This window comes from Megalobrama amblycephala, linkage group LG19, assembly GCF_018812025.1.
Source record: "Megalobrama amblycephala isolate DHTTF-2021 linkage group LG19, ASM1881202v1, whole genome shotgun sequence".
NCBI classification, from domain to species: domain Eukaryota; kingdom Metazoa; phylum Chordata; class Actinopteri; order Cypriniformes; family Xenocyprididae; genus Megalobrama; species Megalobrama amblycephala.
Genome location: NC_063062.1, coordinates 6,538,986 through 6,563,076, shown reverse-complemented (window position 1 = coordinate 6,563,076; position 24,091 = coordinate 6,538,986). Strand labels below are relative to the sequence as shown.

The window sequence follows — 24,091 nt, the reverse complement described above, 5'->3', positions numbered from 1 at the left end:
CACCCAGACACCTCAAGGTAAAGATAATCAATATTCATCAGTTATGCTTGTGGCCGACCTCCTAACGCTATTGAGCCAGGCTGTATACACAATCGACTGGTCCCATAGGCAGTAATGGATGAAAGCGATATATATGTGCAGCTGCATGTCCAGGTCATATCAGTCCAGTGGAGATCATCATTGTAACATTTTAGGCCAGAATCTTTCTTTCCTTCTATTTACTTTAATGCTTTTCTCAGTCTTACTGGTCTTCAGTTAATCTTCAAATCAGGATAGAGGCCACCATCAGATGCTGACAGAAAAGCCTGGCATTGTTCATGACTCGGTCATAAAGCAGGTCGTATAGTCGTTTATATTGGCACACCGGTGCTGGGTTTTTACTGCAGCACCCGCACAACGCAAAGTTCTGTTTGATGTTTTAATGGGGAATATGTGAGGATCTGAAGGTGTGAATTATGTGCTTGAGAAGGGAGGGGGTGGTCTGCTGTCTTTGTGCGCTCTAATCAGTCCTGACTCATCAGAGAGCGGCGCTAAGACTCTCCTCTCCTCTGCCCTTCATTTGCCCTTGCACCACGACCACTTCCTCTTCACGGCACGACCGCTTAGAGCAATATTGGTGTCTGTTAGACAGCACCTCTTTTTTTCTCTTCTCTCAGATACTCTTCTTCGCTCTGGTTTGCTGTAAAGTGGTGCATGACGATGAGTTCGCACCTGTAGTTTTCTTCCTTATTACATGCTGCTATTGTGGCGAAGACAAGCAGGGGAGAGAGGAACGGCGTAAACAATAAACCACGGCAGCGCTATCTAATGGATCAATTTGTAATAAATCTGTTGCCTCGAGCTGTTGCGATATTCAGCCCTTGCAAAGGTGACTGCATTTCTCCATCCTGAGCATGGCAGCTCAGATGAGGTTGACAGAAATATCAATGCATTTAATGAACCCACTGGTTCGGGAATGCAGGAAAATATAGTGAAGGCCAGTAATTCACTTATCAAAACAAGATTTTCTCTCTTTTATCATTGAAGTGTTACCCTGGAGCGCCCGCGCTCTCGTTCTGTGCCAGCCCGTATGTTCTTTTCTTCTCTCTTTGCATCATTTGCATTGTGGGGCTTTGATTGGACTGGGCAGATGAGGCTCTCTTGAAATGGCAAATAAATACACGTTGCAGATGGATTGATTTTTTTTTTTTTTTTTTTTTTTTTTAAATCACCCGCCACTTTGAGCGCCTGTAATGATTTCAGTCGTCGTTCTGTGTTTTCAGAGTGAGCTAGCAGTTCTATCTGTTTTTATTATACTGAAAAGCCATAAAATTGATGGTGTCTACTCAAAATTTAGTGCTTGAGATAGTCGCCCTAATATTTCTTGATATAATGGAAGAGTATAAGTGGCGACTGTGGTTGATTTGAGAGTGGTGACGTGCTGATTCGACACCCACCATTTTATTGGATACTCCTGGGATTTCACATGGCACAAACATGTCACGGGGTGCTGCCTCATGAAAAAAACATTAACGGGAGAAATTAGACGAGAAACGCTTTAAAATCTAAGTCAACAGAAATATTGGTTTTATTTAAATGGAAGTATTAGCCTCAGTAATAAGTGGAAACGAGTAAGGGGGGTTAATTCAGCCAGCACCCATAAATCTTTAGGGTGTGCAGGAGCTTGCAGTGACATTTTTAGAGGATTCCTCTATTCCTCTATTTAGAGGAAAGATGGCTAATTTATTAAAATTATTTAATTTTTTTTCAGTTTTTTTTTAAATTATAAACACAAAGGGTGTAAACAGTGAAAAAAGCGTAGGAAAAAAATATTTATTTTAATATATTTAATATATAAAATGTAAAATGGCAAAGCTTTGTGTATTTCTGTTTTATTATATTTTAAAATGTTATTTATTCCTGTGATGCAAAGCAGAATTTACAGCATCATTACACCAGTCTTCAGTGTCACATGATCCTCTAGAAATCATTCTAATATGCTGATTTGCTGCTCAAGAAACATTTCTTGTTATTGTCAATGTTGAAAATGGAAACTGTGATACTTTCTGAAAAGACAGTTAAAAAAAACATTTATTTGAAATAGATTTTTTTGTAACAGTCTTTACTGTCACTTTTGATCAATTTAATCTGTCCTTGCTGAATACAAATATTAATTTAAAAAAAATTCAAAAAATCTTACTGACCTCAATGTAATATCATCCCTGATCTTTTAAGTTAAGTTTTTTTTTCTCTTAATTTATTTGTTTATATATTGGCATATTATGGAACTGTAGCTTTGTCTGTGGATGATGATAGGGAATTGGTGTTGGATTGTTCTGAAGGAAAAGACCTGGAATTAATTTTCTGTATATCAGTGATCATTTGGGACCTGAAGGAATGTAAAATATCCGTGTGGATCGACAGGCCGACACATTCTTCGTATCAGTTTTCCTTCTGTTAAGCTGTGGATTACTATTGCGTGAACACCTTGATTGGTTTATGATTTCATCATTGTATTTTTCTGCATTTTTGGTTTTACACGGATGTTTCTTTTCCTTGCAAATGCGTCAAGGTGAAGCAAAGCTATTAAACCAAGTATTTTGTCTGCTTTGATTTCTAGGGCGTGTAATTTGAGCTTCTGCCAAATCGAACTGTTAAGCGAGTAATTCTCTGTTCAGACAGATGCACACTTTGCTCAGAGGTGTTACGTTCACACATTACGCTGACAGTGTGCATTTTTAGCTTTATTTTTCACAACAAACTCTTAAGGGCCCTCTTATCATGTTTACACACCTCCCTTTTGCTTATTGCAGTTATTACAGTATTCCTCTTTACTTGGAGAGCAGCTCTCCTCCTCCATTCATCCTCCAATTTGAAGAACGACGTGCGTGTTCCCTTGCGCTTTTTAAACAGTCCTGTCACATGTTGTCATCAAGGGGAACGTCACGGTACAAACGGCTGCGGGTGAGCGCAGATGAGCGATGGCTCGTGCTCTCACTTGCACTTTCTTGTAATTATTGGAATTGATGTTTTTGCCGAGACGTTCCACATCTGTACGATCTGCAATAAAGAAGGAGGGAGCGCTGAAGCTGCTAGACTGATAATAAAAGGCAATCAACCTTCCACTTCCCGCCTTTCTCACGCAAAACGAAGCAGCAAAAATCCTAATTAACCGATCGGCCGAAAACACCCGGCGTGTTTTCAGCTACAGCTTCTCGTTCTCTAATGAAGACACCTAAGCACAGACTGCTACTGCAACTTCTCTACCATCGACCTCCTAATTGTTTCCCATATCTGATTACCACTGTTTTTATGCATATTTAAATAAGTGATACCTCAATGCTGATTGGTCAGTCAGTACAGCATTCCATCCATGCGTGATATTGTAACCTCTATGAAGCTAAATACTTTTCACCTAGCAACTCTCTAAATAACTGCACAGCACCATAGGATAATGTTCTGTTGTTGTTTTCAGTGTCGGGAACTGTATATTCTTGTTTAAATGTTTTCAACTTTTTCTTTGATAGAGAGACTAAACATGTTACATATTGTAAAAAACTGAGGGTTGCACTTAAAGGTTTTTACATACTTTGATTTACATTACAAAACCATTCAAGTGATCATTTATATGTAGTAGCTTAGGATAATGTGAACTTAATATTATATTTCATTTTAACACATTTTTATTTTTTATAATTTCCTTAAGACCCCTGTTCTAGCACTCTGTTCACACTGCAGCTGAATGTGACATGAATCGGCTTTTACTGCAATTCTTGCATGTGTAATACTTTGAAAACACTGTCACCTAGCATAAGTAAATGGAGGGAATTGTTGCAATCCTGATGAAGTGTGAAATTACTGGACAGAAATGAAAGATGCAATGTAATATATGACGTAATAACCACAGGATTTCCGACGTGACCACATTGTAAAAAATCGGATACATATACAATTTCTGTCCAAATATTAAGGCTGTCACTAACGATTATTTTGGTAATCGAGTAATCGGTTGATTTAAGCAAGTAATCATATGGTTTAACACTGTTAAAATACATAATATATAATTTACATATATTTATAATGTATTAGGGCTGTCAAACGATTAATCGCGATTAATCGCATGCAAAATAAAAGTTTGAGTTTGCCTAATATGTGTGAGTACGGTGTATAATTATGTATATTTAAATACACACAAATTTATGTATATATTTAAGAGAAATTTGTTATTTATATATAATAAAAATTATATCAAAATATAAATAAATACATATACTTGTAAGTATTTCTCAAATATATACATGAATGTGTTTGTATTTATATATACATAATAATTACACACAGTACTCACACATATATTAGGCAAACTCACACTTTTATTTTGTATGCGATTAATCGCGATTAATCATTTGACAGCCCTATAATGTACATGTAATATATAATTGCCATTAGAGGTGTAACAGTTCTCTGTAAAAAATCTAACCGTGCCGTTCTCCACCCACTGTTCGGCATTCACTCAAATGTGCTGCGTAACCAATGAGGTTCAGCACATTTGAGCTTCTGGAAGAGGTTTGTTCTCGTATGTCATTCGAGTTTGGTTGAGCATATGTTTGTTCATTGATCAATATTTATATCCGAGTAAAAGCCTAAATTAAATCTGTTCATCATAACAAGCAATCAAGTCTCTTCAGAAAATTTGGACTAAACCGCTACTTTTTGAAGTGTCAAAGATCAAGTTAGAAAGGCAGTTTATGGAGGGACAGACATCTCTCAGATTTTATCAAAAAGATCTTAATTTGTGTTTCTAAGATGAACGAAAGTCTTTCAGGTTTAGAACGCCATGAGGGTGAGTAATTAATGACAGAATTTTCATTTTGGGGTGAACTATCCCTTTAAGCAAATTTTTTTGTTGTTTTTTTGCTCTATAATATGCAAACTGGCCTTAAACAAAAATATCTGTAGCCATTTTAAATTAGAGGCAATCACTGCTTTTTAATCACAATTCAAACAAAGATGCCCCACACATGTAGCATGAGCAATTGTTTTTAATTTGAATTGTATAATTTCAAGATTTAAAGCAAAAATGGAGTGGTCTGACTTCAGATTTGTGAAATTATGCTACATGAAACACACCGCCACAAAACAAAAACAGCAGAACGGACTGGATAAAACGCAAATTCACTCTTTGACAGTAGGTGGCGTGTATAGAACAGCAACCGGTGCATCTCTAGTGTACAAATCGAGTAAAGTCTGTACATTGTGCATAACAACACATTTGTTGACTTTATTCATCACATAGCACAACCTCCCGAACCTTACTGCTTAAATAGAGTGTATATGTTGCTTTCTCTCTCTGACTGTGTGTCTTTGAAGATGTGTTTGAGAAGGTTACAGTGATTGCGAAAGAGAGCCGCTCTGCCTCCTGAAGGTGTCTCGGGGGTCCGTCGCAGTAAATCAGCGAGCTGAAGCCGGCCTCCCTGATGGTTATCAGTGCTTATGTAAAGTGCTCTGTTCCCCCGCTCTTCTAGAGAGGGAGGCAGGCGCGATTGATCTCGCCATTGATTTCCCACATCGCTGCCTATTTCTGATGACACTGGAATTGTCTCTCCTTTTTGTCATCGCAAGTGTTCTTTGAATCCAACCTTGTCTGTTAGCGAAGGCGGAATCGTCTCGTAATTGAAGCGGCTCCGTAACCTTTTTTTTTTTTTTCCCCTCTCAGTGGCGAGATTAATTATTGTCTAGTCACGAGCAATCATTTCTCACTTCTAAAGCAAATTACACAGGGGTCGTACGTTTCCGCTTCGCCACTGAGTGGCATTTATTTCCGAGGGGCTGTTGTTCTTGCGTTTTGGAGTAGGGCTTTAGACCGTGTGTTTCCAGACTGCCTCTTCTCTTGGTATTTACCTGTAATCCTGTTTTTATCTGCCTGTGGAGGAGGAGATGAGCCCAGCACCTCCCCACTACCAGCATTGCTCTTTGTTTTGTGAAAGACTGCAGTAGCTCTAGGGGACAGACTGGAGAGCAGAAGAGGGGCTCTGCCACTTACTTTCCCCTGAGAACGTTCGCTACTGCCAACCCGGCGACTGCTGCCGAGTCGCCCACTGTCACCTGACCTGGGTGTAACCCACAGAGAGACCACATGCTCCTCTGAGCAGAATGCTAATTAGCGGGGAATTAAATTTCTCTCAGTCTCATTCATCTACACTGAGCAGCAGGAGGCCTGTGTATTCTCCAGCACAATCAGTTTATTGCTTTAAAAAAAAAAAAGGAAAAGAAATCCCTCGGTAATGCTTTATAGTACTGCTAATCTGCTGTTGAGCTTTGTGCCTGTTTTGGTTTGAGAAATACATTGGCAAAATTTTTATATATATGTGTGTGTGTGTGTGTGTGTGTTTGTGTATAGTGATTTTATTTAGGGATGCACGATATACTGGCCACCATATTGGTATCGGCCGTTATATGTTCATTTTTAATGTCATCGTTATCGGCCCAATAAGAATTTGGCCGATATATTAAAGCCGATATATAATGGATTATTTCCTTCAGCTGAGACACTTCAGATGCACACTGTCCGCCAGGTTGTCCGCTTATTAGGGACGAGATGAGACACGAGATTGAGTTCACGAGAACGAGACGAGACAAGATTTTTACACAGTATTTTTTTAGAAATCTTCAATGAAGAAATGCATGACTAAAAATAGTCTGCAGGTGCATTTGAAATGTTTTCACTAATCATCTTGTAGTGAATGTTATTTCAGTTCTACTTTCTGATTATGAATTATCATCTGCAGTAAAAGACAACAATACTGATGCACTGTAAAAGGTTTTGTCACAAACTCAACTGACTGGCTTCTCTCCTGTATGATTTCATATTAGTATCTTCAGGCCTTACTGTATATGATTTATGAGCTTCTACAACTTTTGACCTCCTAACTTCCACAAATTGATCATAGAAATAAAAATAGAATATAAAAATGGTAACACTTTACAATAAGGCTCATTTGTTAATGTGTATTAACTAACATGAACTAACAATGAGCAATACATTTGCTACATTATTTATTAATCTTTGTTAATGTTAGTTAATAAGAAGTCATTCATTGTTAGTTCATGCTAGTTCACAGTGCATTAACGGTTAACAAATACAACTTTTGATTTTAAGAATGTATTACTAAATGTTGAAATAATGAAATTAACATTAAGATTAATAAATGCTTAAGAAGTATTGTTCTTTCTTAGTTTATGACTAAAGTAGTTAACTAATGTTAAAGTTAACCTTGTTTTAAAGTGTTACCATAAAAATGAATAACAGTTTTATCTTAGTCTTAAGTGCAAACAATAAGTGATGTGCAATCATAATCAAAGTCCTCTCTCAATATTCAAAGTACAACAAGAGACCAGTTTTTTTCTTCAAGCATGATACAGAGCTAAGATATGGTTACAACTACACAGCCCAGCCTGAGATAGCTTTCATATTGCGAGATATTTGCATGCATCAGGAAGCCACTTTCAAAATGCGCAATCGCGTGTACTCTGTAAATAGGGAGCGGCGGTGACCGTTATCCAGCTGAATTAAATGGTTTTTATTTCTATAAAAAGCAAAACACACTCTGCCTGGCAATATATCTCACAAGACAGCTTTCCACTTCGACGAGAAATCGTCACATTTTAATCTTGCGAAATTAAAATTTTCTCATTTTAGTCACACCCCTACCGCTTATGGTTTTGAATTGCTTGAATTATGATCACTTCAAAAAGGAAAATACAGTGCAAGTCTGTTATATAGGCTACATAATATTATAATAAGAACATTATAATTGTATGCTTGGGACATAGCTTTTATATCGGTTATCGGCTTTCCAATATAAAGAATTACCGGTTATTGTTATCAGCCAAAGTTTTCATATTGGTGCATCCCTAATTTTATTCATTCTTTTTTTAATATGACTGCGTGCGTGCGTGCATAAATATATATATATTTTCCCCCTCCCTCCCAATATAAATATAAACCCTAAACTTTTGAATGGTAGTGTATCACAGTATCTGAAAATATTAAGCAGCAAAACTTGTTTTGAACATCGATAATAATAAATATTCTTGAGCAGCAGATCACAATGATTTCTGAAGGATCATGAGTAAATTAGATGCTGAAAATATAAATAAATAACTTTTCTATTTTAATACATTTTAAATGTAATTTTAAATTGTAATATTTCACAAAATTACTGTTTTACTGTGTTTTTTTTTTTTTAATTCAAAATTGGCTTGCCAATAAAAGGTCAAACTATGACTTTTTAAGAGACTTATTGACCTTGACACATTGTAATTAATGTGTTTTTCCTTTTTTATAATGATTTTAGGATAGTTTGAAGTTGTATGAATATTTAAACCAAATGATTCAAAATATAGCATTTATTTTTATATCTTCACCACCCAGCTTAGAAGAACCAACATATGTGATATTATTAGATGCCCATCCATTGTGTTTGTCCATGGTCTCATCTCTCACCTCTGTGTCAACTATCAGTACACAAAGCGGGCTTTCTGTCAGCAATTACCATGTACGAGCTCATTGCAGACATGAATTAATAAAAGGGAGGTGAGGCGCCATTGCCTCGTTTGCCTCACGTAGAGACAGGCTTGTCTTAGGCAACCGGAGCAGCACGTCGTAATAAAAGCCAAATAATGCTCCTGACAGCAGCAGTTTAAATTTCACTCCTTACCCAGGCAGTTTTTTTCACATTGTAGCCATCAGTCACTCCACAGTGTGCCCTAGAGTAAAAGAGAGAGAGAGAGAGAGAGAGAGAGAGAGAGAGAGAGAGAGAGAGAGAGAGAGAGAGAGAGAGAGAGAGAGAGAGAGAGAGAGAGAGAGAGAGAGAGAGAGAGAGAGAGAGAGAGAGAGAGAGAGAGAGAGAGAGAGAGAGAGAGAGAGATAGTTGTGGAACAGCATTATTCCTTCAGTGCCTCACCAAGGCTCAGTGTCGCAGTCTGCTCTGCTAATCAACGCCATGCGCTGTGAATTACAGAGTAAACAATACACAATGCTTCCTCTCACTTGTGCATACAGTCTCTCTCTTTCTCTCTTCCTCCTCCCAAGAGCATTTTGTCTTGCCTCTGCAGCCGTGGAAACAACAACAAAAAACGGGGGAAAATAAATGGCAGATTTCTTTCATTGTCCCTTCTAACCTACCTTCTTGAGCTTGTGCCAGAAGAGAGCTTGTCTGCCTTGTAAATGGCAGCATGGTGATAAGAATGATGAAAGGGGGCAGTGAGTGTGACCTTTCCTCTGATAGAAAGATGGTCAGAAGTGGGAAATGGAGAGCAGGAGAGAGGGAAAGAATATGGATATGTTTGGGAAAACATACTGCCATACTCCTCCTACTACAGAATATAATACGTATATTGTGCAGAGTATGCAAATTTTCTCTGTGTATAGTGTGTGTGTGTGTGTGTATATTTATTTGCTGAGAAAAGCCCCCAAATAAAGATAATTCAAAGATTTTAACTTATATTGTGAGAGAAGTGTAAATCGTTTTGTAATAGATATTACAAAAGTGGTTTTAGTGATTTATATCATTTTTATTTTTTGACTATTTCATCAAACAGCATGTGGTAGATTTAGAGGCCATTTACAATTAATCACACTAAATCACTCTGCTTAATTGCCAACCCTAAAAATAGCCATTTTTATTTCCGACATGAGGAACGCCGCTTGATAAATTAAATGCGCAGAGTGATAAAGTCAAGTGACAACAATGTATCTGCTGTTTGACATGCTTATAAAACAAGGACTACAGTTTTACTTGCCATCTTTAAAGGGTTAGTTCACACACAAATTCTGTCATTACTTGCTCACTCTCATGTTGTTCTACACCCATAAGACCTTCGTTCATCTTCGGAACACAAATTAAGATATTTTTGATGAAATCCGAGAGGTTTCTGATCCTCCATAGAAAGCAACGTCATAACCAATTTCAAGGCCCAGAAAAGTAGTAAAGACATCGTTAAAATAGTCCATGTGATGACAGTGGTTCAACCTTAATGTTATTTACTAAAAGTGTTCTCGACACTTCATAACATTAAGGTTGAACCACTGCAGTCACATGGACTGTTTTAACGATGTCTTTACTACCTTTCTGGACCTTGAATGTGGTAATTATGTTGCTTTCTATGGATGAACTAACCCTTTAAGAAATTGTATCCAGTTTTTTGAATATACCTAGTATTTAGTAAGCAAGTGAGAAGCTTGTGTTCGATTCCAAACATTGTCACTGAAAAGTGGAAAAATGTTGCTGTGGTTGGAAATGGCAGGCATCCTGTTAATTTTATCAGACTGTTGAAATGAGAAACAATAACAGGGTAACAGTTGGCCTGTGAGATTATAATCTCAGGCTGCAGAGAAATGAGAGCGGCGGAGGTGGCGAGCCATGAGAGCAGAGTGTTTTATATTCTCTCCCAGGCTGTGATGGTGATGCTCACAGTGCTGGCTGTTTTGTGTTGGTGTGAGGCGAGCTCTGCAGCACCACCTGATTTGACTTGGTAATGCGGCATTGATGAGTCTGGGGGGAAATCGGCCAGAGGAGCACAAATGCGCTGCAAAACTGCAATGGTAAATATGCTGTCAGTTCTCTCTCATCTGCTGATAAAAAGAGAGAATGGAGTGAGAGGAAAAAGAGGAGAGGGCAAGGAGAGCGATATAGCTGTCAAGTGCACATGCCCGTCGCCGCCCGCCTCTCCTGACGGACGTGAATACGCCGGCTAAAAGGTGTTGATTGCCACCGATGTCAACGCTAAACTCGTAATGCGTTTCTGCAATCCTAGATCTCTCCTTGAGAAATGATTAGGCCACATCAGAGAAAGGAAACACTTTCACTCTTTAAAACATCGTGGTGAGAGAATATTGAATATGTTCTGGAGGGATGAAAGCTGAGAGTGGAAATAAGGCCAAGCTATTAATTCCTCTGATGGTTTTTAAGAGCACAGTTTTATTGGTGCTGTGGCCTTTCTTTGCACTCAATCTCCCAAGCACAGTAGTTTCCTGAGGATGCTGGACAGTGAGGGTATTGGCCTTGACTAAAGGTAATTAACTTAAAGATTAGGTATAGTCTATTCGCAACACTTAGTTTATGGGTCAATGACAAATAAGAGTGTCCACGATAAAAAAGGAAAAATCTTTTAAAATTCTAATTTAAAACATGTGTCAAGGTTTTGGAAAGGTACTCTTTGTATTTATGTTGGTTTCATATGGTTTTTAAAAACATTTATTTTATTTAATCACTATATGTTTACACACTATTGTTCAAAAGTTTGGGGTCAAAAAGGTTTTTGTTAATGTTTTTGAAAGAAGCCTCTTATGCTCACTAATGCTGCATTTAAAAAACAGTAAAACTAGTAATATGATGAAATTTCATTACAGTTTAAAATAACTCTTTTGTATTTCATTATATTTTAAATGTAATTTATTCCTGTGATGGCTAATACAGTGTCCTAACAAGACGCGATGCACAATAAAAGGTGGTGTGTGTATATATATATATATATATATAATACACTGCTTCCCACAGGTTTGAAATATACTTGCGGTGGTAGCCGGGCGAAAAATCCTCCTATTACACATATAATATATGTGTCAAATAATGTTCTTAGTCTTTTCTTCCTGTGGGGGATACTACAATAATTTACTATGAATTAAATGGAAATCAAATTAAATACAATTTATTGTGTAACCAAAATACCAATAATGCCCAAAAGAAAAAGAAAAAACTTAGCGTGTGACTTTTAATTATAAACAAGCCCGAAATACACTAGGACTCTTATTTTGAAATGTCTGTACTATTGCAGGCTGATCCTTCAGATTCTTACAATCGTCTAAAACATTTTATATAAAGGCCATGAAGTAGACTTTGTAATAATTCATCAACTTGAGTTCATTATCAATCGCTTGGCATAAATCTGCGCTTTTCATTGATTGAGAATCACTTTGAAGCAGTCTGAAGCGCTGTTGCGCGAGCCTGTAGAACGCGCAACAGCGCCGCCTTGTGACTTTGAAAAATGCAGCACCCGTGGGAATGTTAGCGGGAGTAAACAGTTCTGACGCACACACGGAACGACTAGTTTATCGATCGGGGTTGGTTTCATTATCTTGCGCGGCACATTAACATTAAATGTGTCTCCAAATATACTTGGGCGGCCGTTATTATACGTGGGCGGCCCGCCCAAGTAAGGTCTATGTGTGGGAAGCACTGTAATATAATGATAAGGGGCTAATTGATAGTGATGAGGGTGTGCATGGGTTCTCTCAATAATATAATTTCCTATTAATGTTAATTATTTTTTTTTTGCTGTTTTGTTCCTTCATATTTCTGCATCTTGGCTTGATTATCATCATGTCATTGACCCTTATAACGGATGTACAACACAACCTCCCGCTTGGTGCTGCCTATGTTAATTCCAGATTCTGTACCATCGCAGTGGATGTGAACGCAGTTAATATTAATGCACTGTGAACTGAAGAATCCTGGCATAGCTTTATCCCTGTGACTAGGTAGAAGAGGAGCAATAAAGCCTTGTCTGTGTAAGGATCAATACAGGATATGACAGTCCTAATGTGATGTCTGAGCCGGAGAAAAGGATAAAGATTTAGGTGGACGCAAACACAGTAGCAGCAGCACCATGCCATTACCACCCAACAGCTGCAGTGCTGTTTATTTAGTTGTTTGATAATGATGCTTGACCTTTCTATTCAAGTCTGCCTCCGAGCATTCACACACCCCTCTGCAGCGAATCTGTATTCGTGCCTGTGGTTCGAGGCCAAAAAAAGCGGTTTGTTTGTGTGTATGTGTGTCCTCAACGTTCCTGGCTGTTAGTGTTGATGAGCGCCTCGCTTCTCTCAGGCCGGTCCCTTCATGCTTTTCCAGTCCCAGGAGTGGATTGTTTCAAATTAGTATGCATTAGGTGGTTAGTGCGGAGCGTTTCATTATGCAAGATTGCACTAAACTGTCTATGTTATGATTAGCCAGTTTCCCCTAAATCAAAGTCAGGCACATGCTACTGCCTTAATCTCTTCATTTTCTCACAGGGAGCTGGCGCTGCGGAGAGAATGAACGCGCGAGGGAGGGAGGGGCCGAACGAGAGGATGGAGGAAATCAGGGGAAAAAATGGTGTCTGAAGGAGAGATAGTAAATCATCTGGCATTAGATGAGCTTGGGTAGTCTGTGCGGTTAGTGTTTCACACTGAGAGATCTGGGGTGTCCTGGTGTTTAATAAAAAAACGGGAAGGGGAAGAAATATGTGATGTTTTGTTCCATTAAGTGAGGCAAATGTTGCACCTGTGTGTCCCTGCGTTTGCACCAAACTGCTTTCATCCGTGAGACGGTTTATTTTTTATTCCGTTGGCCGGTGCTGCAGTGCAGCCTTACCTAGAGCTGCGTATTATATCAAACCATGAATCATTTACACCACACGTGCCGTCTGCATTTTTAATGAGAGATTATTGCATTTCATAAACAGAGCTTTAAAAAATTCAAATCGTATTGATCCGCACTGAGAAGCACCAAGCTCGATTGTATCTTAGCCATTTCGCCCTTCCCACTCCCCGCTGTTTCTCTCTGAGGTTGATTGACACTCCATCTTTTTTTTCTCTCTCTCTCTAGCTTCTTCTCATTTAATCAATTAATTCAGTCTATCACGGCTTCATTTTGCGTTCGGTAGCTGTGTTGGCAGGCTCCATCATCAGCCACCTACGTGTAATGAGAGGACATTTTAACAATTAGCGCAGGTGAGAGACAGGGCTCTGTTTAAAATGGTGGCGGCAGCGGCGACGTGCCTCTTGTGCGGAGGTGTTGTGTTTCTGCGAGGTGTTTGGACAGGCACCGGGGTTAATGTGCTGGAAAAGAGTGATTTAGGTCAATGGTGGTGTCTACATCTGTCACTGAGATAGAGAATAAGGAGGGAGGAAGGGGAAAAGAAAAGCTAGTGTGAAAGAATATGATAAGCTGACGCTCACGGCAAGCTGCAACGGTAACAAATAAGCAGTTTCACCTCTTTATAAGGGAGCAGACTGTTAAAACCTGAGCAAATACAGAATGTACATCTCTCTCCTGTCTCGTCTCAGGAGTACGCTCCAGTTTCTGTGTAAATATCACACTCGCTGATGAGGAAAAAGTACTTGGCTCTGCACAAGGGGATTAGAGCAGCTATTTTATCATTTATTAATGCATGTCTGTGTCTGCCACTGACTCGTGCTGTTTAACTTTCAAATAGCATCTCGCTGATTCAGGAACCGTGGTATGATTTGATGTTATTGTGAGTAATTTTATCTACATGTAAAGTAGACATACATTCTGTGTCAAATAATTTTTTTGTGCCAATTTGTGCATCATTAATCGTATTTAAAGGGATAGACCACCCTCATTTTGTCCAAACCTGTAAGATGTTCTTTGTTCTATGAACACAGAAGAAGATATTTTGAAGAATGTTGGTAACCAAAACTTTTGGTTTATTGTATGGACAAGAAAACCAAAAACAAAACACATTTCTCAAAAATATCTAAAGAATATTCAATTCCAGTTAGACTCAACTGACAGCATTTATGACATAATGTTAATTACAAAAACAAATTGACTTGACTATCCTTTTCTTTAAAAAGAGCAAACATCTGTTACACTGAAGCACTTACAGTGGAAGTGAATGGGGGCTGTAATGGATTATACATACTAAAGTACTGTTTCAATAGTAAGCCACAGTATATAAACAATATTTGTGAAAAGAATCGCTTTGCAACATTTTCGGTGTAGTTATATCTAGTTTTACTTTGTTGCCATGACAACCTTACACATAAACTCCTAAAATGACTAAAATTATGAAAACAACTGAACAGAACAATTAGTGCTTTTGTAAAATTATAAACTTATGCTTTTAAAGGGTTAGTTCACCCAAAAATGAAAATTGTCATTACTCACCCTCATGTTGTTCTACACCCGTAAGACCTTCGTTCATCTTCAGAACACAAATTAAGATATTTTTGATGAAATTGGATGGCTCAGTGAGGCCTGCATTGACAACAACATAATTAACACTTTCAAATGCCCAGTAAGGTACTAAAGACATATTTAAAACAGTTCATGTGACTACAGTGGTTCAACCTTAATATTATAAAGCGACAAGAATACTTTTTGTGCGCCAAAAAAACTTTATTCAACAATATTTAGTGATGGGTGATTTCAAAACACTGCTTCATGAAGCTTCGAAGCTTTACAAATCTTTTGTTTCGAGTCAGTGGTTTGGAGCATGTATTAAACTGCCAAAGTCACGTGAGCCATTGAAATTTCGAAACGTTTTGAAACACTTATGACGAAACAAAAGATTCATAAAGCTTCGAAGCTTCATGAAGCAGTATTTGAAATCGCCCATCACTAGATATTATTGAATAAAGTCGTTATTTTGTTTTTTTGGAACACAAAAAGTATTCTCGTCGCTTCATGACATTAAGGTTGAACCACTGTAGTCACATGAACTGTTTTAAATACGTCTTTAGTAGCTTTCTGGGCATTTGAAAATGTAAATTAATTTGTTCTCAATTCGGGCCTCACTGAGCCATCAGATTTCATCAAAAATATCTTAATTTGTGATCTGAAGATGAACGAATGTCTTACACATGTGGAACGACATGAGGGTGAGTAATTAATGACAATTTAATTTTTTGGGTGAACTAACCCTTTAAGTCCTCTAAAAATTGGCCCCATTCACTTTCATTGTAAGTGCCCCACTGTAAACTTTTTTTTTTTTTTTTTTTTTTTTTTTTTTGGTAAAGAAAAACTTAAATTGAAACCAGAATAAGTTTTGGGTTGTAAATGTAGGAGAATGCATGAACTCTCTCTCTCTCTCTCTCTCTTTTTTTTTTTTTAATGAATAGCGTTAGGCCAGTCATTTAACATGACCCCTCATTTGAAACAATTTTCAGTAGCTTGGCATTTAAACAATTACTTGGAAGTATAATAGATGCATTTTGGCTTGATTTGCATGGAAAAAATGAAGCATGCAACAAACACGCTTCCCACTCAAACCAAATTATTGTGTATAATAATTATCCTGTGTGATCTCGAGTTCATAAGCTGTTGTTGCAATGCTAATAGAAGGCTTTTTGCAGTTTGCTTTTGTTTTTTGTTTTTTTCCACAATAGTGTCAGCAGCCTTAACTGCGACCTCTTCCACTCTGGTATTTCGCAGGCTGTCCCTTCAGAGCGGCCCGTTTCTGACCGTGCCAGCAGTGATTAATGGGGGCACGGGCTACGCAGTATAAAACTGGATTTACATGGAAGCTTATGGCACACAAGTGGATTAGCTGGCTTTAGAGGTGAACGGACGTAATTGATTCTGATGTGTTTTTTTGCCAAACAGCAGTGGAAAAAACAGTTTGACCAGGTGCAGTGACCCCTTCCGCCTTTTTTCACTGTGGCTGCCCACGTCATGTGGTCATGAATGCAGCACAGCCCCGAGGGGCAGTGGTCGTCCTGTCTAACCTCTGCGTTTGAATTACATTTGTGTGTGTGTTTGTTCAGGGTGGGTGGTGAGATGGTCGCATACACGATTATGACTGAACCGGACTCTGCTAGTGACAGCTGTGTGGGCTCCGAACAAATAGCTGCCTTCTTTTCTGAGCATGAGCCCTGCCCCCTTCCTTTACAGACAGTGTCACATCTGTAGCACTGGGGGGTGGCAGGGCCTTTCAGCTGTCACGATGCCGTTCAACCGAGGATCCTCTTGGGGCTCGGAGATTAATGCATTTATTTATCTCTTTATCTTAATCAGTGATATTAAGAGGGGAAGGTAATTAATTGGCTCTGACTCTATTGGACAGGAGTCGTGGTGAGGTGTCTGCAGGCGGCCCGGTGACACGGCGTTCTGGGCGGGGCAAACCACAGTATCCATGTAAGTAATAGGCTCTCATGTCTTCTAGTAGGTGCAGTGATTCTGTTTCCTGTAGGGATGGGAATTGTGCGGAATTTAGTGATTCTGGTTCTGATTCCATTAATGATTTTAGTGTTTTTGAGGAAGATTTTTACAGATAAAGCAAATCAGAAGAATATTTACTATAATTCCTGCAGCATATAGGCACCTTAAATTCAACAATAATAATGAGTTATTTAATAATTGAATTAAATAAAATAATTTGTCCTAATTAAATAAAATATTATGCGTATTCTGTGCCTATCCCTAAACATAACCCTTACAGAAAACAACCATGTAGAAAGAGACATCATGGCCATATTCCAGGATGACAATGTCAAGGTCATCACAATCAAATTGTGAAAGAATGTTTGGGAGGGAGCAAGAAGAATCATTTTTAACGCATGAATTGACACCTCAGAGTCCAGACCTTAAATTTACTGAAAGTCTTTGGGATGTGCTGGAGTAGACTTTACAGAGTGCTCACCTCTTGCATTGTCAATACAAGATCTTGATCAAAAATTGATGCATCTCTTCATGGAAATAAATGTTGTGATGTTATTTCCATCAAGAGGTGCATCAATTGTAATTGTAAGCAGTGTATTTCATTTATATAGATTTAAATTGATGACAGTTTATTCATTCTTGACAACCAGTCAGTAACTACACTGTCTCATGAGTCTTAAAGACATAAAACATAGTAACAGTTCTCTAAATGAACGACTTGCGATTCAATTAGTGATTCAGTAAGTCCGTAACCATTCTGTTGGTGTTTTTAATCTACTAAGAAAGAACTTGACTCGAGTCATTTGTTTAGAAATCAGACTGTGTTTGTCACTTTGGATATTTTGTTTAGATTCAGCAACGATGCAGTTGTTGTAGATGCTGTTGGAGTATTTTAGTCATTAAAATCATTCGGTTCCTGTATTTTTTTTTATTTAACTTTATTCCTAAACTTGCACAAGCAGCGTAATATTTAATGTCTGGAGGCATTGACTCCCTTCAATATGTCCATTCCACTGTTTCCTCTCCATTTTTCTCCCTGTCAGTTTATTACAGCCAAGTAGTTGCCTGTGCTGTTTGTTTGATTCCTACAGCAGGCAGGACTGTCAGCGCTGATGAAACGGTCTCCTCTAGTTTGCTGCTCAGCATCTGTGTTTACTCGTCTGTCATACTGTGCACTGCTAGGGAAGAGAGAGCGACAAGAGGGGGCGAGAGACAAGAGTTTGAGCAGAGGGCAGGACATCTCCATCTCTCCCGGATTCTTATCAACAGAGACGTGGATGACTCATATGAAGTGCAAGTATGTGTGTGTGATAACCCTGCCTTAGCCCAATGTAGTCAAAATTCTGAACGTAACCTGACATCAGAGTGAAGTACTCATCACACTTGGATCATGTAATTATCCTTGCCTCATCTTCTCAATGTATTTATCCCGACATGTTGTGGTGTTAGCAGACGGTAGCTGTGATGATTTCTTGCTTTTTATGATGAGCTAGTGTCAGTGGGTGTCAATAGTTGACTAGAGTTGCGGTGAAATGAGTGAACCTGAAGCCAGCCTAATCGTTAGAGATGCACAAAATATCAGTTCCATTTATATATTTTTTTCTGGTTTATGTAACCAGTTAGGGTTGCAGAATTTGGGGAAAAAATCTAATTGTGATTTTTATGATAAAAATTGATTGTGGTTTAAAATACAAGTTTGCAAGTTTTTTGTTTGTTTGTTTGTTTTTTGGGTAGAGCTGCACAATTTGGCTTAAACGTCTGCACTGAAAAAAAAAACGTAAAATTAAACGTAAAGTAAAATTTACTTCATTTTTCTTTTGCAAGTTTTTGCACGCATATTTTTTAAGTAAATTTCACATGGAATTAAAGGTGCCCAAGAATGCTTTTTCACAAGATGTAATATAAGTCTAAGGTGTCCCCTGAATGTGTCTGTGAAGTTTCAGCTCAAAATACCCCATAGATTTTTTTAAATAAATTTTTTTAACTGCCTATTTTGGGGCATCATTAACTATGCACTGACTTTTTCAGCGCGCCGCCCCTTTAATTCGCGTGCTCCCTGCCACACGAGCTCTCGATTATATTACAGCACATTTACAAAGTTCACACAGCTAATATAACCCTCAAATGGATCTTTACAAGATGTTCGTCATGCATGCTGTATGCATACATCGAATCATGTGAGTGAAGTATTTATTTTGATGTTTATATTTGATTCTCTATGAGTTTGAAGCTATGCTCCATGGCTAACGGCTATTGCTACACTGTTGGAGAGATTTATAAAGAATGAAGTTGTGTTTATGAATTATACAGACGAAACATGACAATTAGATAGACAATTTACAAATATCACTAAAAATATCATGCTATCATGGATCATGTCAGTTATTATTGCTCCATCTGCCATTTTCGCTGTTGTTCTTGCTTATCTAGTCTGTTGATTCACCTGTGCAGATCCAGACGTTACTGGCTGCCCTTGTCTAATGCCTTTCATAATGTTGGGAACATGGGCTGGCATATGCAAATATTGGGGCATACACCCCGACTGTTACATAACAGTCGGTGTTATGTTGAGATCTGCATGTTTTCCGGAAGTCTTTTAAACAAATGAGATTTACATAAGAAAGAGAAAGCAATGGAGTTTGGAACTCAATGTATGTCTTTTCCATGTACTGAACTCTTGTTATTCAACTATGCCAAGGTAAATTCAAATTTTGAATCTAGGGCACCTTTAAGTAAACTCTACTTAACTAAGTTCCTTTTGCAATACATTTTACTTAAACAATTTAACTGAATTAAACTACGTTTTTAAAGTGAATGCTTTACTTATATCCAAGTAAGTAATACAATATATATTGTGTAGACACCATATCTACACATTAGAAGTAACATGGCACCTGAACACAGAGACCTCAATGCTTTGTATACAGTACACAATGACGGTAACATTCGATGGATCGTTTCTGAGTGTGAATGTGCCATTTTGAGTAGAAAATGAACTCCAAATGTCACAAAATGGCAAGTTACTAAACGTAACCACGAAAGCAATGATAAAACAGTGTAAATACAGCTGGAAAACAGCGAAAAATCAACCTCATTAATTATTCAAGGCCCAGTGCATGATGGGAACACCAGTATCAGAAAAGTTGAGTAGTTTTACTTAATTTTATAATGTTGATTTCTACAAGGTTGAATTGAGTACTAATGTAGAATTTACTTAAATTCTTGCCTGAACTAACTTTTTCATTTAAAAATTGTTTCTTCTGTAGTATTTACTTGACCATAAAATCATTTTTATCAGTGTGTGATAGCGTTAATTTTGATCATGGCTTTTCTTGAAAAGAAAACTGAAAAAAAAAAAAAAGTCTAACAATGTAGTGTTATCACAATACTGGAATTTATAACTTTGAAACGATACCTTAAAATTTTCTATACCACGGGGGAAAAACGGCATATACTGTCAAATAGATATTTTTAATATTTCTTTTTTTTGTCCATCCATCCAATAGTTCATCTGTACTAATAATTTAGGGCTGCACAAACCATTTTAAACATCCATGGCTATTGCAAGCCAGGTTTTAAACCAAGGAAAACAACCACAGTTATGGTGAGGGAGGGGAGGAAAGGTTAAATACTTGAAGTACTTTATTTGTCCATTGAGAGAAACTAATAAGTGTTTTGAAATAGCGCCACAGATGAACCTGTAATTTCAGCGGGTTGTTGGAGGATTTAGGTGATGCATTTGGCTTAGCCCTCAAGCTTAATGGAGAAAAATCCTTCTCCGCCATTTTTAAGCACAGCGGTTGGTAGAAGTGTAATTTTACACCTGCAGTTTTGAAAAGGGGAGAAAAAAAGTCCCTTCCATCCAATATGCGAAGGACCACTTTGCCAAAAGGGTGACGGGAGGGTGTAATGTATTCACAACTACTCCCAGAACAAGCATTATTTTACCTGGGCTTAATTGAGGGTAAACTCCCCTGACACAGGCTCTTATGCACTGAATCCTGTCAGAAATAAAGCACCTGATGGCCACTGAGGGGACCGGAAAGGATATTATTAAGTTGGGAGTTATACCGGCCGGCTCCTTCCACTTCTTTTGTTATCTTGATCATCTTTACCTGAGCCTGTCTGGAAACCCAGCTCTGGAGCCCCTCTGAAATAGATGTGCTAGTGCAGTTATCACAGAGAGAGACGGCAAACATCTAAAAAGAGAAATAGAGGGAGGCAATGGGGGAGGACAGCAGACAGAAGGTTTTGACACCCATTGTTTAGGTGGAAAGAAGGAAAACAGACAGTGTAGTCCAGGGCAGGAAGGGGCAGAGCTCTCATTGGTCCCCGAGATGTTTGTCTCCAGCTGTCTGCCTGATAACCAAAAAAACCCTCAGAAATTATTGATGTTCAGCTGTGTGCTCTTTTCGCTGTGGTCTCAGTGTTGATCTAAATCATGTAGAATGTTAAAATGTTATACCGTCTCCTGGCGATTAGTTACATATGCTGTAATCGGTAGCGTTGCGGAAGTTTTATATTTAGCAGTTAAATGAGTGATGATGGGAGGTGTCGTGGGAGGTGCTATATTCTTTGTCACAACCCCAACTGCTGTGTTTAATCAAGTGGGTCCTGCAGGTATCGGCCTCAGGCCGTGGCTATCCCAGCATCCCACCAGAGAGTGGCAGATTAGGTGTCAGTTGCAGGGATATCGAGGTGCTGACGAGAGAGCATAGGTGTTCATGGGATTGATGTGCTCATATGGTTAACCCCCAAGGAAAGGGTAAATACACACACCATATTTTATTCGTATCACTCCCTGTATGTGCAGACGGGGATGTTTTGGCAAACACTTTGATAAGCTGATAATTAAGCAGTGAATTATTTCTTCCTGCAATCACTGTTATTACTTCAGGGATGTTCACACAGCAAACAAAGACAAAGCGACCAGAAGCCTTTTCTTTTTAACAATTGTTGTCAGTTTAAGGCAATGTGAGAGACAGATTGTTGGCAGTGCAACCAAAGTTGAGAATGGGGTGGGCGACATGGCAAAAATATCATATCACGATTTTATCACGATTTTATCACGATTCTTCATGTTTTTTTTTTCTATTTTGCAAGTGACTGAGCATTACAGCCAAACTAGTTTCCCTATTTTAAAAACAAAGCCTTACAAAATAACAAAATATAAAATAAAATAAAAAATGGCTGACATTTAGGCCAAAGTGGCGAAGATAAAAATCTTTGTCATTATTTTTTATCTGTTATTTGTTATTAATTTTATCTTTGTTATTAAAAAAGAAGAAAAACATAGGCTACACATTATACAAATGAAATTAATAAAATGATTTATTTTTTCAGCTACAGTAGGTGTATTTAACAGTAGCATTAAAGTAAAAACTTAAATGAACAAATATAAAAATACAAAATATAAAACACTAGACTTCACTGTATAAATTATACATTGATTCTTAATAAAGCTATTGTATTAAAGTTCTCAGTCCAGAGCAGTGGGTGATTTTCTCTTTATGGATAATTATGGATAGTTACCCCCCCCCCCGCCATAATTTCCTCTGTCAAGTTGTTTTAAACCCTAGTGAGTTTCTTTCTTCTGTAGAAAATAAAAGTTATTTTGAAGAATGTAACCAGACAGTTGCTGGTCCATAGTGACTATGTTTTTCCTACCATGGAAGTCAATAGAGACCAGCAACTGTTTGGTTAACCCACATTCTCCCAAATATTTTATTTTGTGTTCTGCACAAGAAAAAAATTAATACAGTTTTGAAACAACATTAAAGTGAGTAAATAATGACAGAATTTTCATTTTTGGGTGAACTATCCCTTTAAGGACAAGCGACCGCATGGTTAATATTAGGCTGCTCTGTCACTTTAAAGATCTGCACGTATATATATAATATACAACCACGCATTTAATTTTCCCTCAAATGTTTACTTTCACTTTAGACATAACCAACTATGTTTATGTCAACTTTGTGCGTATTTGACAGTATTAGAGCTATCGAACTCTAAAGATAACTTAGTAGCTAATCAGGCGCTGTTTGACAGGCTTTTAGTGCCTGTGCGCTTCAGGTGAACGCGTTCTGAAAAACGCATGTCAGAACAGCGCATCAGCATTAGAAAGAAAAGTTTAACTGGCAAGGCAAGGCACATGAAATAATGAACTTTTGTGGATTGAAGTGTCCCGCGAATATTACTCTACCGCTGCGTTAAAATGTGATGTGAATGTACGTCACGTTGAACAGTATGCTGAGATGGAGGCACTGGAACTGCAGCTGATAGAAAGCACTGTAGCACGATACTACGATATTTCTTCATAAGCAGATCGTGGAGACATTTTAATCGATCAAAAATCGCTATATCGCACACCCCTAGTTGAGAATAGTTGTTTATTGATTTATGTTTTCTGATTTTGCTCTGATTCTCAAGCTTGATTTGAATCCAATTAAATAGATTCAGATTAATTTTGGGATATTTAAAAAAAGATTTAAAAAAAATCTCTGCTAGTGTTGAGAATCAGCTCAGAAGTGTAATTTTTTTCAAGTATTGGACTACACTGGTTGCATTGTATGTTTTTATTCACCGAAAAGAACTAGCTGTTAGGAGTATTTTTACTTTTTTTGGTGGGAATTGATTTCAAATCAGTGAAAGAACCGTTTCAAAGAACCGTTTGTTAAGAATCATTTGTTTTGGCAATAAGGCTACACTATCTGGGTTTCCATCCAAATGTGAAGCAAATCTTTTTTTGTAAGTTCAAAAAAAAAAAAAAACCCAAAACAAACAAATGCGAATTTAGGTGCGTTTCCATCAAGTTATTTGAGCGGATGACGGTGGTATTCGTAACCAAGTAAACAACAGTAAATAAATTAAGAAATTTGCCGTTTCCATTACTCGTTTCTGATGTGATACTTTAAAATTCACATAAAAACAGGGTGATGGAAACATAGCTACTGGTTGCTCTGTATGTTTTTGATTCACTACAAAGAACTGGCTCAGAAAAGTCATTTGTGTGTGAATTGGACTACATTAGTCACATTGTATGTTTGGTTTTGCAGTCAGCTTTTAAAGACGACTCAATTGAAAGATGTTTATTGCCATTTTACCTTCTAATTTGGTACATTACAATATTATTAACTTGACTTAAAAAAGACAACAATGGGTTC

At 37.8% G+C, this 24,091-nt stretch overlaps 1 protein-coding gene and 1 long non-coding RNA gene across 2 annotated transcripts in view; both read left to right on the top strand.

The window, feature by feature from the left end:
* LOC125254029 overlaps positions 1 to 16,825 on the top strand; it is a 31,176-nt gene extending 14,351 nt beyond the window's left edge. Inside the window, exons 2-3 of the long non-coding RNA XR_007181583.1 lie at positions 16,203 to 16,397; positions 16,535 to 16,825. This is a non-coding gene — a long non-coding RNA (uncharacterized LOC125254029). The remainder of the gene's footprint in view (positions 1 to 16,202; positions 16,398 to 16,534) is intronic.
* A 1,268-nt stretch (positions 16,826 to 18,093) lies between these two features.
* Positions 18,094 to 24,091, top strand: part of LOC125254026 (arginine-glutamic acid dipeptide repeats protein-like) — a 139,219-nt gene continuing 133,221 nt past the window's right edge. Inside the window, 1 exon segment of the mRNA XM_048168380.1 lies at positions 18,094 to 18,225. The gene's annotated coding sequence lies outside the window, so the exon portion shown is untranslated.